The sequence below is a fragment of the Salvelinus namaycush genome, chromosome 9 (assembly GCF_016432855.1).
Source record: "Salvelinus namaycush isolate Seneca chromosome 9, SaNama_1.0, whole genome shotgun sequence".
NCBI classification, from domain to species: domain Eukaryota; kingdom Metazoa; phylum Chordata; class Actinopteri; order Salmoniformes; family Salmonidae; genus Salvelinus; species Salvelinus namaycush.
In genome coordinates this window covers 21330667-21344388 of record NC_052315.1, presented here as the reverse complement: position 1 = coordinate 21344388, position 13722 = coordinate 21330667, and the positions used below count along the sequence as shown (strand labels likewise).

Sequence of the window (13722 nt, the reverse complement as noted above, 5' to 3'; positions counted from 1 at the left end):
GCCATCAGACTGTTAAAACTTCTTGTGGCTGCAGGGGTAGTATTGAGTAGCTTGGATGAAAGGTGCACGGAGGTGCCCAGAGTTAACGGCCTACTCCTCAGTCATAGTTGCTAATATATGCATATTATTATTAGTATTGGATAGAAAACACTCTGAAGTTTCTAAAACTGTTTGAATTATGTCTGTGAGTATAACAGAACTCATATGGCAGGCAAAGAACTGAGAGAAAATCCAAACAGGAAGTGGAAATTATTAGGCTGAATTTTCACTTCCTACGGCTTCCACTAGATGTCAACAGTCTGTAGAACTTTGTCTGATGCCTCTACTGTGAAGGGGGGCCGAATGAGAGAGGAATTAGTCAAGTCTGCCATGACCTGACCATGCTTTCAACATGCGCATTCACATAAGAGGGAGCTCTGTTCCATCGCTCATCTGAAGTCAATGTAATTCTCCGGTTGGAACGTTATTCAAGATTTATGTTAACAACATTCTAAAGATTGATTCAATACATTGTTTGACATGTTTCTACTGACTGTTACGGAACTTTTGGACATTTCGTCAGCTTTTAGGGAACGCGCTTCGTGACTTTGGAATTGTTTACCAAACACGCTAACAAAAGTAGCTAATTGGACATGAATAACGGACATTATCGAACAAATCAAGCATTTATTGTGGACCTGGGATTCCTGGGAGTGCATTCTGATGAAGATCATCAAAGGTAAGGAAACATTTATCATGTATTTTCTGGTTTCTGTTGACTCCAACATGGCGGCTAATTTGACTATTGTTCTGAGCGCCGTCTCAGATTATTGCATGGTTTGCTTTTTCCATAAAGTTTTTTTGAAATCTGACACAGAGGTTGCATTAAGGAGAGGTATATCTATAATTCCATGTGTATAACTTGTATTATCATCTACATTTATGATGCGTATTTCTGTTGAAACGATGTGGGTATGCAAAATCACTGGATGTTTTTGGAACTAGTGAATGTAACGTGCCAATGTAAACTCAGATTTTTTTATATAAATATGAACTTTATCAAACAAAACATACATGTATTGTGTAACATGAAGTCCTATGAGTGTCATCTGATGAAGATCATCAATGGTTAGTGATTAATTTTATCTCTGTGCTTTTTGTGACTCCGATCTTTGGCTGGAAAAATGGCTGTGCTTATTGTGGTTTGGTGTGACCTAACATAATCGTTTGTGGTGCTTTCGCTGAAAAGCATATTTGAAATCGGACACTTTGGTGGGATTAACAGCAAGATTACCTTTAAAATGGTATAAGACACATGTATGTCTGAGGAATTTGAATTATGAGATTTCTGTTTTTGGAATTTGCACTTTCACTGGCTGTTGTCATATCGATCCCGTTGCCGGGATTGCAGCCCTAAGAAGTTTTTAAACAGCCACCAATAACATTGAGTGGCTGCTGCCAACATACTGACTCAACTCCAGCTCACTTTAATAATGGAAATTGATGGAAATTGATCAAAAATGTATCACTAGCCACTTTAAACAATGCCACTTAATATATCATGTATATGTATATACTGTACTCTATATCATCTACTGCATCTTGCCATCTTTATGTAATACCTGTATCACTAGCCACTTTAAACTATGACACTTTTATGTTTACATACCGTACATTACTCATCTCATATGTATATACTGTACTCGATACCATCTACTGCATCTTGCCTATGCCGTTCTGTACCATCACTCATTCATATATCTTTATGTACATATTCTTTATCCCTTTACACTTGTCTGTATAAGGTAGTAGTTGTGGAATTGTTAGGTTAGATTACTCGTTGGTTATTACTGCATTGTCGGAACTAGAAGCACAAGCATTTCGCTACACTCGCATTAACATCTGCTAACCATGTGTATGTGACAAATAAAATTTGATTTGAATTTGAATTTGATTTGCAGCAGAGGTAACTCTGGGTCTTCCATTCCTGTGGCGGTCCTCATGAGAGCCAGTTTCATCATAGCGCTTGATGGTTTTTGCAACTGCAGTTGAAGAAACTTTTAAAGTTTTTGACATTTTCCGTATTGACTGACCTTCACGTCTTAAAGTAATGATGGACTGTCATTTATCTCTGCTTATTTGAGCTGTTCTTGCCATAATATTCACTTGGTCTTTTACCAGATAGTGCTATCTTCTGTATACCAGCCCTACCTTGTCACAACACGGCTGATTGGCTAAAACGCATTAAGAAGGAAAGAAATTCCATAAATTAACTTTTAAGGCACACGTTAATTGAAATGCATTCCAAGTGACTACCTCATGAAGCTGTTTGAGAGAATTTCAAGAGTAGGCAAAGCTGTCATCAAGGCAAATGGTGGCTATTTGAAGAATCTCAAATATAACATATTTTGATTTGTTTAACACTTTTTTGGTTACTACATGATTCCATATGTGTTATTTCATAGTTTAGATTCTACAATGTAGAAAATAGTAAAACTAAAGAAAAACCCTTGAATGAATAGGTGTTCTAAAACTTTTGACCTGTAGTGTATATGAATAAAGGTTTTAAATGTTATTCAAGTTTAAATCACCAGAGTTACGATAGATTGCCATATATCTTCTGTTATTTATCAAAATTACTGAAGATTCTGGTAACTTTGGTAAATTACCTGTAGCTTTGCAACCCTAATCAGAAGAGATATGGCGCCGTGCAATGCCAACGTCTTTTATCATCTCTCACAGAAAACTAATTCAATTTAAGGGACATTTAACCACTCAGATCTAATAATGAGATTTTGTGTCAAATATCTCAAATGCTCAGTGAGTTTTATTCTTTGATGCTTAATTCCTCTAACGGAACACATTAGATGTAACAAAGGGATGAATACATCAAGCAATTTACTGGCGTGTGCATGGTGTTAGTAGCCCACTTGTGGAGTATTTATGTTTTACTAGTTCTCATCTGGCACATTGAGCTGATAGCCCTACACAGCAGTGTCGTTTAAAACTGAACACATGCTGCTGTTGTCAACAATGGACCTCAATGTGTCATGCCCCAACCTCAAATGGCTTGTCCAATATGCTATAATGGAGAAAATCAATAATTTGTCTTTCACAGCATTGCCCTCAAATGCCCAATTTCAGCGTGCTCTAAATGCTTTTCCAAAACCTGTCACTGAAGGTATGAAAGATACACTTGGTTTCCCCGTCTTCTTAGATTTCACAGCATTGTCTAATATAAGTAAATAGTTGATTGTGCTGACATACACAGCTGGGAAGAATGCTGCTGCACAGAGCGCGGGGGATTTCACATGAAAGCTGTCAGTTAGTGTCACAGTCAGACATAGGTTGGTGGCTGTGCATGTGGTACTCCTTGTTTTAGACTAGTGGATTCCCTACCGACACACACTATTCTGTTCTCACCTCTTACTGTGTGGTCCCATGCTAAATACAAGCATCTAGCTCAATGTCATCACATTCTCTCTCTGCAATCAGGAAGATAACAGCAAAGCAAAAGGTTGTTAGTCAAAAAGTCAGCTCGGTTTACATCTCCCTCTCCCTCTGGTCAGACCAGCTTTGTGACGCAGATTGTGCTATCATACTCGTACAGATGTAAGATCTAAATTTGAGCCAGTGTGCTATAATGAAAATAATCCTGCAGCAACAGGAAATGTGAACTATTATGTGGAATATAATTCATTGACATTTTTGTTGGGATTGCAAAAAAAAATTGTAGGGAAAATCAAGTCTGACATTTCGAAAATGACAAACTTCAGAAGCCTTTTTAAACCTAAAATACACTAAACGTTTTAAAGGAAAGTTTTCTTGCAACAGGGTGATTTAATTAAGATCCTACATCATTAGAAATTACCATATTTCTTATTTATTTACTTAACCTTTATTTAACTAGGCAAGTCAGTTAAGAACACATTCTTATTTACAATGACGGCCTACCCCGAGCCAAACCCAGACGACGCTGGGCCAATTGTGCGCCGCCCTATGGGACTCCCAATCACGGCTGGATGTGATGCAGCCTGGATTCGAACCAGGTACTGCAGTGACGCCTCTTGCATTGAGATGCAGTGTCTTAGACCATATCTGAAGAACCAATACTTCATACTTTGTGTGAGCTGAAAATAGCAGCAGAGTCAAGCGAGTGCACAGTGAAACAAGTGCACGTGTTTGTATTTGTCTTCCCCGAAACAGCAAACAAGTTGACAGCACAATCAGTTGCCAAGGGAGATGGATTGTGAAAATGCAAGAGGAATACGTATTTCAATAAGTCCAATGTTCAAGCCAAAGTAAATGCTGTCTTCTTCTTCATAGCATGGCTCGATGAACAAAGAAGGAAATATAAACGATGGTTTAACATAGACAGCTCAGATCTCAGATTAGCTGTGATTCATGCAAAGTGCATTTTCGTCTTCCTGAGATCTGTGGTGAAACTAGTATGAGCAAATGTGACCTTTCAACATATCAAATCACAATTTCAATTTCAAAGGATTATGACACTTCCAACATGTATATTATGTATGTTAACGGCTTTATATATGAGTTTGGAGATTGTTCCATACAATATTTAGAAGACACCTTTAAATGTTTATTGTTGTGTTAAAAATCATACTACTCTCATTGCAGCTACAGACACTAGAGAAGAGGGAATGTTTTTAGACAACATGACCTACAGCACCAAGTTGTTGTCATTGTTGAGTCCATCTCTCTTTAGCCCCAAACATTGTGTAATAGGCTACAAACTGATCAATGATTGTTATGCTCAGGCTCCCTGAGCATTAGGCTGGTGATAATGAAAAGACTGCAGTTCTGATTGGATCTAGTTCCTACATGGCGTCAGTAGGGAGTCAGATCAGTAATGTGTACAGAGGGGTATGGAGGCGTATCGGTCACCTCCAGTCCATGAATAAGACTATCAATATGATGTTGTAGCTTTTGTTAAGCAGTGGTGTAAAGCACTTAAGTAAAAATACTTATAAGTACTGCTTAAGTAGTTTTTGGAGGTATCTGTACTTTACTATTTATTTTTTTGATTACTTTTACTTTTACTTCACAACATTCCTAAAGAGAATGATGTACTTTTTACTCCATACATTTTCACTGACACCCAAAAGTACTATTACATTTTGAATGCTTAGCAGGACATACATTTTTTCAAATTCACGAACTTATCAAGATAACTCGTGGTCCCTAGTGCCTCTGATCTGGCGGACTAACTAAACACAAATGCATAATTTGTGAATGATGTCTGAGTGTTGGAGTGTGCCCCTAGATATCTGTACATAATGTCTGAGTGTTGGAGTGTGCCCCTAGATATCTGTACATAATGTCTGAGTGTTGGAGTGTGCCCCTAGATATCTGTACATAATGTCTGAGTGTTGGAGTGGGCCCCTAGATATCTGTACATAATGTCTGAGTGTTGGAGTGTGCCCCTAGATATCTGTACATAATGTCTGAGTGTTGGAGTGTGCCCCTGGCTATCTGTAATAATGTCTGAGTGTTGGAGTGTGCCCCTAGATATCTGTAATAATGTCTGAGTGTTGGAGTGTGCCCCTAGATATCTGTACATAATGTCTGAGTGTTGGAGTGTGCCCCTAGATATCTGTACATCATGTCTGAGTGTTGGAGTGTGCCCCTAGATATCTGTACATAATGTCTGAGTGTTGGAGTGTGCCCCTAGATATCTGTACATAATGTCTGAGTGTTGGAGTGTGCCCCTAGATATCTGTACATGATGTCTGAGTGTTGGAGTGTGCCCCTAGATATCTGTACATGATGTCTGAGTGTTGGAGTGTGCCCCTAGATATCTGTACATCATGTCTGAGTGTGGGAGTGTGCCCCTAGATATCTGTACATAATGTCTGAGTGTTGGAGTGTGCCCCTAGATATCTGTACATAATGTCTGAGTGTTGGAGTGTGGCCCCTAGATATCTGTACATAATGTCTGAGTGTGGGAGTGTGCCCCTAGATATCTGTACATAATGTCTGAGTGTTGGAGTGTGCCCCTAGATATCTGTACATAATGTCTGAGTGTTGGAGTGTGCCCCTATGTAACGGTGTTCCTCCTCCTCTTCAACCGAAGAGGAGGAGTAGTGATTGAACCAAGGCGCAGCGTTGTGAAATGACATATTTTAATTAAACAAGACGGAATAAACACGAAACGAAAACACTTGAATAATTAACAAAATAACGAAACGAAAACGTAGACAGACCTGAACTATACGAACTTACATATAACACGAAGAACGCACGAACAGGGAAAATAGACTACACAAAAAGAACGATGTACAAACAAACCGAACAGTCCCGTATGGTGCGACAAACACTGACACAGGAGACAACCACCCACAACGAACACTGTGAAACAACCTACCTAAATATGACTCTCAATTAGAGGAAACGCCAAACACCTGCCTCTAATTGAGAGCCATACCAGGCAACCCTTAAACCAACATAGAAACAGAAAACATAGAATGCCCACCCAAACTCACGTCCTGACCAACTAACACATACAACAAACTAACAGAAATAGGTCAGGAACGTGACATAACCCCCCCCCTAAGGTGCGAACTCCGGGCGCACCAGCACAAAGTTTAGGGGAGGGTCTGGGTGGGCATCTGACCACGGTGGTGGCTCAGGCTCAGGACGAGGTCCCCACCCCACCATAGTCAATCCCAGCTTGCTAATCCCCCTCAGAATGACCACCCCTCTCTTCCACCCACCTAATATAGGCAACACAAAATAAAGGTACAGCTCCGGGACAAGGTAGCTCAGGACATAGAGGTAGGTGAGAATAGAGAGGTAGATAGAGAGGTAGCTCAGGATAGAGGGGCAACTCCGGACTGAAAGGCAGCTCCGGACAGAGAGACAGCTCTGGACTGAGGGGCAGTTCTGGATTAATGGCCGCTCTGGGCTGAGGGGCAGCTCATGACTGGCTGACGGCTCTGGACGCTCATGGCTAGCTGACAGCTCTGGACGCTCATGGCTGGCTGACGGCTCTGGACGCTCATGGCTGGCTGACGGCTCTGGACGCTCATGGCTGGCTGACGGCTCTGGACGCTCATGGCTCGCTGACGGCTCTGGACGCTCATGGCTCGCTGACGGCTCTGGACGCTCATGGCTAGCTGACGGCTCTGGACGCTCATGGCTGGCTGACGGCTCTGGACGCTCATGGCTGGCTGACGGCTCTGGACGCTCATGGCTGGCTGACGGCTCTGGACGCTCATGGCTGGCTGACGGCTCTGGACGCTCATGGCTGGCTGACGGCTCTGGACGCTCATGGCTGGCTGACGGCTCTGGACGCTCATGGCTGGCTGACGGCTCTGGACGCTCATGGCTGGCTGACGGCTCTGGACGCTCATGGCTCGCTGACGGCTCTGGACGCTCATGGCTCGCTGACGGCTCTGGACGCTCATGGCTGGCTGACGGCTCTGGACGCTCATGGCTGGCTGACGGCTCTGGACGCTCATGGCTAGCTGACGGCTCTGGACGCTCATGGCTAGCTGACGGCTCTGGACGCTCATGGCTCGCTGACGGCTCTGGACGCTCATGGCTCGCTGACGGCTCTGGACGCTCATGGCTCGCTGGCGGCTCTGGCAGATCCTGTCTGGTTGGCGGCTCTGGCAGATCCTGTCTGGTTGGCGGCTCTGGCAGATCCTGTCTGGCAAATGGCTCTAGCGGCTCCTGACTGACTAACGGCTCTGACGGCTCGGGACAGACGGGCGGCTCTAATGGCTCGGGACAGACGGATGGCTCAGACGGCGCTGGGGAGACGGATGGCTCAGATGGCGCTGAGGAGACGGATGGCTCAGATGGCGCTGAGGAGACGGATGGCTCAGACGGCGCTGAGGAGACGGATGGCTCAGATGGCGCTGCGGAGACGGATGGCTCAGACTGATCCTGTCTAGCGGAAGGCTTTGGCTGCTCCTGTCTGGCGGAAGGCTCTAGCGGCTCCAGTCTGGCGGAAGGCTCTGTAGGCTCATGGCAGACGGGCGGCTTTGCAGGCTCATGGCAGACGGGCAGTTCATGCGGCGCTTGGCAGACGGACAGTTCAGGCGCCGTTGGGCAGACGGCAGACTCTGGCCGGCTGAGACGCACTGAAGGCCTGGTGCGTGGTGCCGGAACTGGAGGCACCGGACTGGAGACACGCACTTCAAGCCTAGTGCGGGGAGCAGGGACAGGGCACACTGGACTCTCAAAACGTACTATTTGCCTGGTGCGTGGTACCGGCACTGGTGGCACCGGGCTGAGGGCACGCACATCAGGACGAGTACGGAGAGAAGGAACAGTGTGTACAGGGCTCTGGAGACGCACAGATGGCTTAGTGCGTGGTGCCAGAACTGGAGGCACTGGGCTGGAGACACGCACCATAGGGAGAGTGCGTGGAGGAGGAACAGGGCTCTGGAGACGCACTGGAAGCCTGGTGCGTAGTGTAGGCACTGGTGGTACTGGGCTGGGGCGGGGAGGTAGTGCCGGAAATACCGGACCGTGCAAGCGTACTGGCTCCCTTGAGCATTGAGCCTGCCCAACCCTACCTGGTTGAATGCTCCCCGTCGCCCGACCAGTGCGGGGAGGTGGAATAACCCGCACCGGGCTATGTAGGCGAACCGGGGACACCATGCGTAAGGCTGGTGCCATGTAAGCCGGCCCGAGGAGACGTACTGGTGGCCAGATATGAAGGGCCGGCTTCATGACATTTGGCTCAATGCCCAATCTAGCCCTACCAGTGCGGGGAGGTGGAATAACCCGCACTGGGCTATGCACACGTACAGGAGACACCGTGCGCTCTACTGCGTAACACGGTGTCTGCCCGTACTCCCGCTCTCCACGGTTAGCCTGGGAAGTGGGCGCAGGTCTCCTACCTGCCCTTGGCCCACTACCTCTTAGCCCCCCCCCAAGAAATTTTTGGGTAGTACTCACGGGCTTTTCGGGCTTCCGTGCCAGACGCGTCCCCTCATAATGCCGGTTCCTCTCTCCCGTTTCCTCCGCTCTCCGAGCTGCCTCCAGCTGTTCCCATGGGCGGCGATTCACCTCCACTTTAGCCCATGGTCCTTTTCCTTCCATGATCTCCTCCCAAGACCATAAATCCTGCTTCGTGCGCTGTCCGTACCTCCCGTTACACCGCTGCTTGGTTCTGGTTATTTGGTGGGTGGTTCTGTAACGGTGTTCCTCCTCCTCTTCAACCGAAGAGGAGGAGTAGTGATTGAACCAAGGCGCAGCGTTGTGAAATGACATATTTTAATTAAACAAGACGGAATAAACACGAAACGAAAACACTTGAATAATTAACAAAATAACGAAACGAAAACGTAGACAGACCTGAACTATACGAACTTACATATAACACGAAGAACGCACGAACAGGGAAAATAGACTACACAAAAAGAACGATGTACAAACAAACCGAACAGTCCCGTATGGTGCGACAAACACTGACACAGGAGACAACCACCCACAACGAACACTGTGAAACAACCTACCTAAATATGACTCTCAATTAGAGGAAACGCCAAACACCTGCCTCTAATTGAGAGCCATACCAGGCAACCCTTAAACCAACATAGAAACAGAAAACATAGAATGCCCACCCAAACTCACGTCCTGACCAACTAACACATACAACAAACTAACAGAAATAGGTCAGGAACGTGACACCCTAGATATCTGTACATAATGTCTGAGTGTTGGAGTGTGCCCCTAGATATCTGTACATAATGTCTGAGTGTTGGAGTGTGCCCCTAGATATCTGTACATAATGTCTGAGTGTTGGAGTGTGGCCCCTAGATATCTGTACATAATGTCTGAGTGTTGGAGTGTGCCCCTAGATATCTGTAATAATGTCTGAGTGTTGGAGTGGGCCCCTAGATATCTGTACATAATGTCTGAGTGTTGGAGTGTGCCCCTAGATATCTGTACATAATGTCTGAGTGTTGGAGTGTGACACCCTAGATATCTGTACATAATGTCTGAGTGTTGGAGTGTGCCCCTAGATATCTGTACATAATGTCTGAGTGTTGGAGTGTGCCCCTAGATATCTGTACATAATGTCTGAGTGTTGGAGTGTGGCCCCTAGATATCTGTACATAATGTCTGAGTGTTGGAGTGGGCCCCTAGATATCTGTACATAATGTCTGAGTGTTGGAGTGTGGCCCCTAGATATCTGTACATTTTTAAAACAAGAAAATGGTGCCGTCTGCTTTGCTTAATATAAGGAATTTGAAATGATTTATACTTTACTTTTGATACTTAAGTATATTTTAGCAATTACATTTACTTTTGATAGTTAAGTATATTTAGAACCAAATACTTTTTTTACTTTTACTCAAGTAGAATTTTACTTGTGACTAACTTTCACTTGAGTAACTTTCTATTAAGGTATCTGTACTTTTACTCAAATATCACAATTGGGTTTTTCCACCACTGTTGTTAAGTACTGGTGTACTACTGAATGGGATCAAACATGAGAGTTACACTTCAAAACCATATCATGGCAATGTGCCAAACTGCAGAATTCAATTCCGAATTTTTAGTTAGAATGGACTCCAGCCCTGTGGCTCAAACTCCCTACACATGAATTAAGCTTCCTCTATTGACAGTATGAAGATACAATAGACTCATTTGACATTGCATACCCTCTGTGTCAGTAAGATGACCCTACAGTAACCTGGACGTACAGGTTAGCTTCCTGGACTGCCTAGCTAAATGACCACGTCCAGGTTAACAGGGGTGTCAGGGTGGGTGTCAGAATGCAGAGTAGGTACGCGCCATTGATGACCCTGCCGGGATTGAGCATGGGGACAATCTTAAAGATGTAGGCCTCCCTCAGGCTCTCGGCGACCTTGTCACTGCTACATAGGAACTCCAGGATTCCCTTCATCACCCAGCTGGCGTTAATCTCCCCAGGGTGGACCCGCGCTGTCAGCACCTCACACGGACATTTATCTGGGGAGGTGGAGGGAGAGGGTAGAAGGGGAGGGAGAGAGAGAGGGTTACACGATGACTGTTAGTCCGCCACTATAGTTTCCACTCTGAAGGTATTAGTTACACTATCTACATTAAATCAGTAAATCCTCTAGCCACCACTTCTTCCACGTTATGTAATGTCATGTCCAATCAGAACAAGGCTCTCTACAGATTATAAATCCACATCTAAACAAACATGCATTGCTATGGTATACTCAAAATGTGTGTCTGTCCAAACAGGTCCCCCTTGTTTTGAAAAAGGTAATACAATTTCTGAAGCATGTAATACATTCCGTACACAAGTCTATAGGGCAGCATCTATACAGCAGGTCCTGTGAAAAATGGTATTTTGAAAAAGTGAGAAGATGGATATCCTTTCAAAGGCATATCAAATATTATTCTAGCCTGGCTATTGTGGCCAGGGCTGCCACTCTACCAAAGACAACCAAGGAAGAGACAAATTCCTCTGACTCCTACACTGATCATTCAGTAATGAGTTTCTGCTAGGCCTGTAAAGTGTACATCTTCTTTATGCTTCATTTCATTTATATATTTAATTGAAGTATTGTGAGCCTGAGCAATCAGGTTTAAGTAAGTGATTTGTTTTTGTGAAACAAAATGAGTGAAAGCAGAAATCTCATACTTTCGCCTTAATTTAACGAGACATAATTTGTCTGCAGGCGGTCCTGTGTTGACAACAAGGATACGTTATGAGAGTATAGCCAAATGCATAACAATGCAGAGAGTGAAATTATATAAATGGAATGGAGAAAAAAAATCAGAAAGCACAAGATTAATTTGTCTTTTTGCAAAATGAAATAGATTAAACTTGCAAAAGTGACTGAGTGGGCATGCAGGCATCTTATGGAACTGTCCAGAAGATCAGATTTGAGTAATACATATGACAACAGCCAGAAGCCTGGGCTCATTCCCTGCAAGAACTGCCTGCTTAAAACTGGAAAAAATGATTATTTATATTTTGATTCAAGAAGAAAATGTGTTTGCGTGCTCTCTTTCATACACACTTTTATTTGGGGTAGTATGTGTGTAGCCTATCCATTGTGAGTTTATCACATTCCTCAACAAGTCAAACCTTTGCTCCTCAACTCTAATATCTCCTTATGGTGCAACAGCACAAATTAATCAAACAAGCAGCAACACTAGGATGAACTCGTAACTGGAGAGCCACTCAAACAGGCTAACACGCTAGGCTTTCACACATTCCTCTCCATAACTACAGTCATCTTGACCCCATTTCCTTTTACCGTCTCTATTCAAAGCCTAATAAAGCTTGCTCTTGGCACATGTAAAGTGTAAAGCATGGAGAGGTGTAGGCATGTTCTGAAAGGCATCGAGCGATCAGATTCATCAACAGTTCTCCTTGCCAATCCCACAAGCCAAGCCAAGGCAAGTTATCTATATTCTCAGCGGTGGGTGTGTTGTGTGTTTTCCCTTTGATATGGACATGTCTCTGGCACACAGGTCTCATCAGCCAAACTGTCATACAGAGAGCGGGTTGGAAATGTGTTTCTTTGTCTCTCTATCCCCTTCTGCTTCCTGGGTATCTGAGCAAACGTACCACCTGCTGACAACATCTACAATACCCTGAAATGTGTGTGTTTTGTGTGTGTACATGTACCCGTTCTTGTATGTTTTCCAATGGGTGTACTGTACTGTGTTAATCTGCAGAATACTACCTCTATGGTATAATTCAAGACAATGACTGTGCTTTTAGAATAAATCCACATATGGCAGTCTGAATATAAAGCCTGGACCACATTAAAGTATGTTTTATTTCATGATATATTGCCAGTATGTTTTCATCCTGTAGTGTAGGCAACAAAAACATTCAGAAAATAACCACTTTTAACATTTAATAAACACATTCACTGTACAAGCCCCTCACTTCGGTTAACATTAGCCTCTCTTTCACCATGATCACTTATCCTTACAGTATAATGCACTGGACCACAAGCAGCACTATTATCCAACTTTTATTGGGGATGAATTGCTATGAATTGACTGTACATGTAAGAGGAATGGCTTGTTTGTGGAAGTGTGAAGGTAACAAGTTGACATTAAATGTCTGGTTGCTAACCTACTTCCACACCAACCCCCTTTCCTTTCCACTATATACTGACTAACGGTGGTTGTTGATCAATCTCCCCACTCTGCCACTCACCCACTTGGACAGGTGCATCCTTCATCTCCCATGGGGTGTAAGTGATGCTGGAGTCTCCATCAAAGGCTTTCTCACTGAGCAACTTGGTGATTAAGTGCCACACTTTATTCCCTTTGGGTGACTGTCCAACCAAGTAATACATCTGGCCATGGAACACTTGCTTTTTAAAAGAAATCCGACACTTTTTGAAACATTTTAGCCTAAAATGACATACCCAAATCTACCTGCCTGTAGCTCAGGACCTGAAGCAAGGTTATGCATATTCTTCATACCATTTCAAACACTTTGAAGTTTGTGGAAATGTGAAATTAATGTAGGAGAATATAACACATTAGATCTGGTAAAAGATAAAACAAAGAAAAAAACATGTTTTAGTTTTTTTGTACCATCATCTTTGAAATGCAAGAGAAAGGCCAGATCCCGTAGAGGTTAAATGTACCACGTGTTCTGGTGTGAACTTGTTGTTCCTGAGATGAAGACAAGTGTCTGAGTTTTCCATTAATTCCATGTTCCCTTTTGTTGTGATTCAAAGCTCTGTCTGTCCCTATTCTCATAAGGATTTTTTGATCAAACCACTCCATCCATGA

At 43.8% G+C, this 13722-nt stretch overlaps 1 pseudogene; it reads right to left on the bottom strand.

Moving 5' to 3' along the window:
- Window positions 1–13722, bottom strand: part of LOC120053192 — a 207759-nt pseudogene that overhangs the window by 65811 nt on the left and 128226 nt on the right.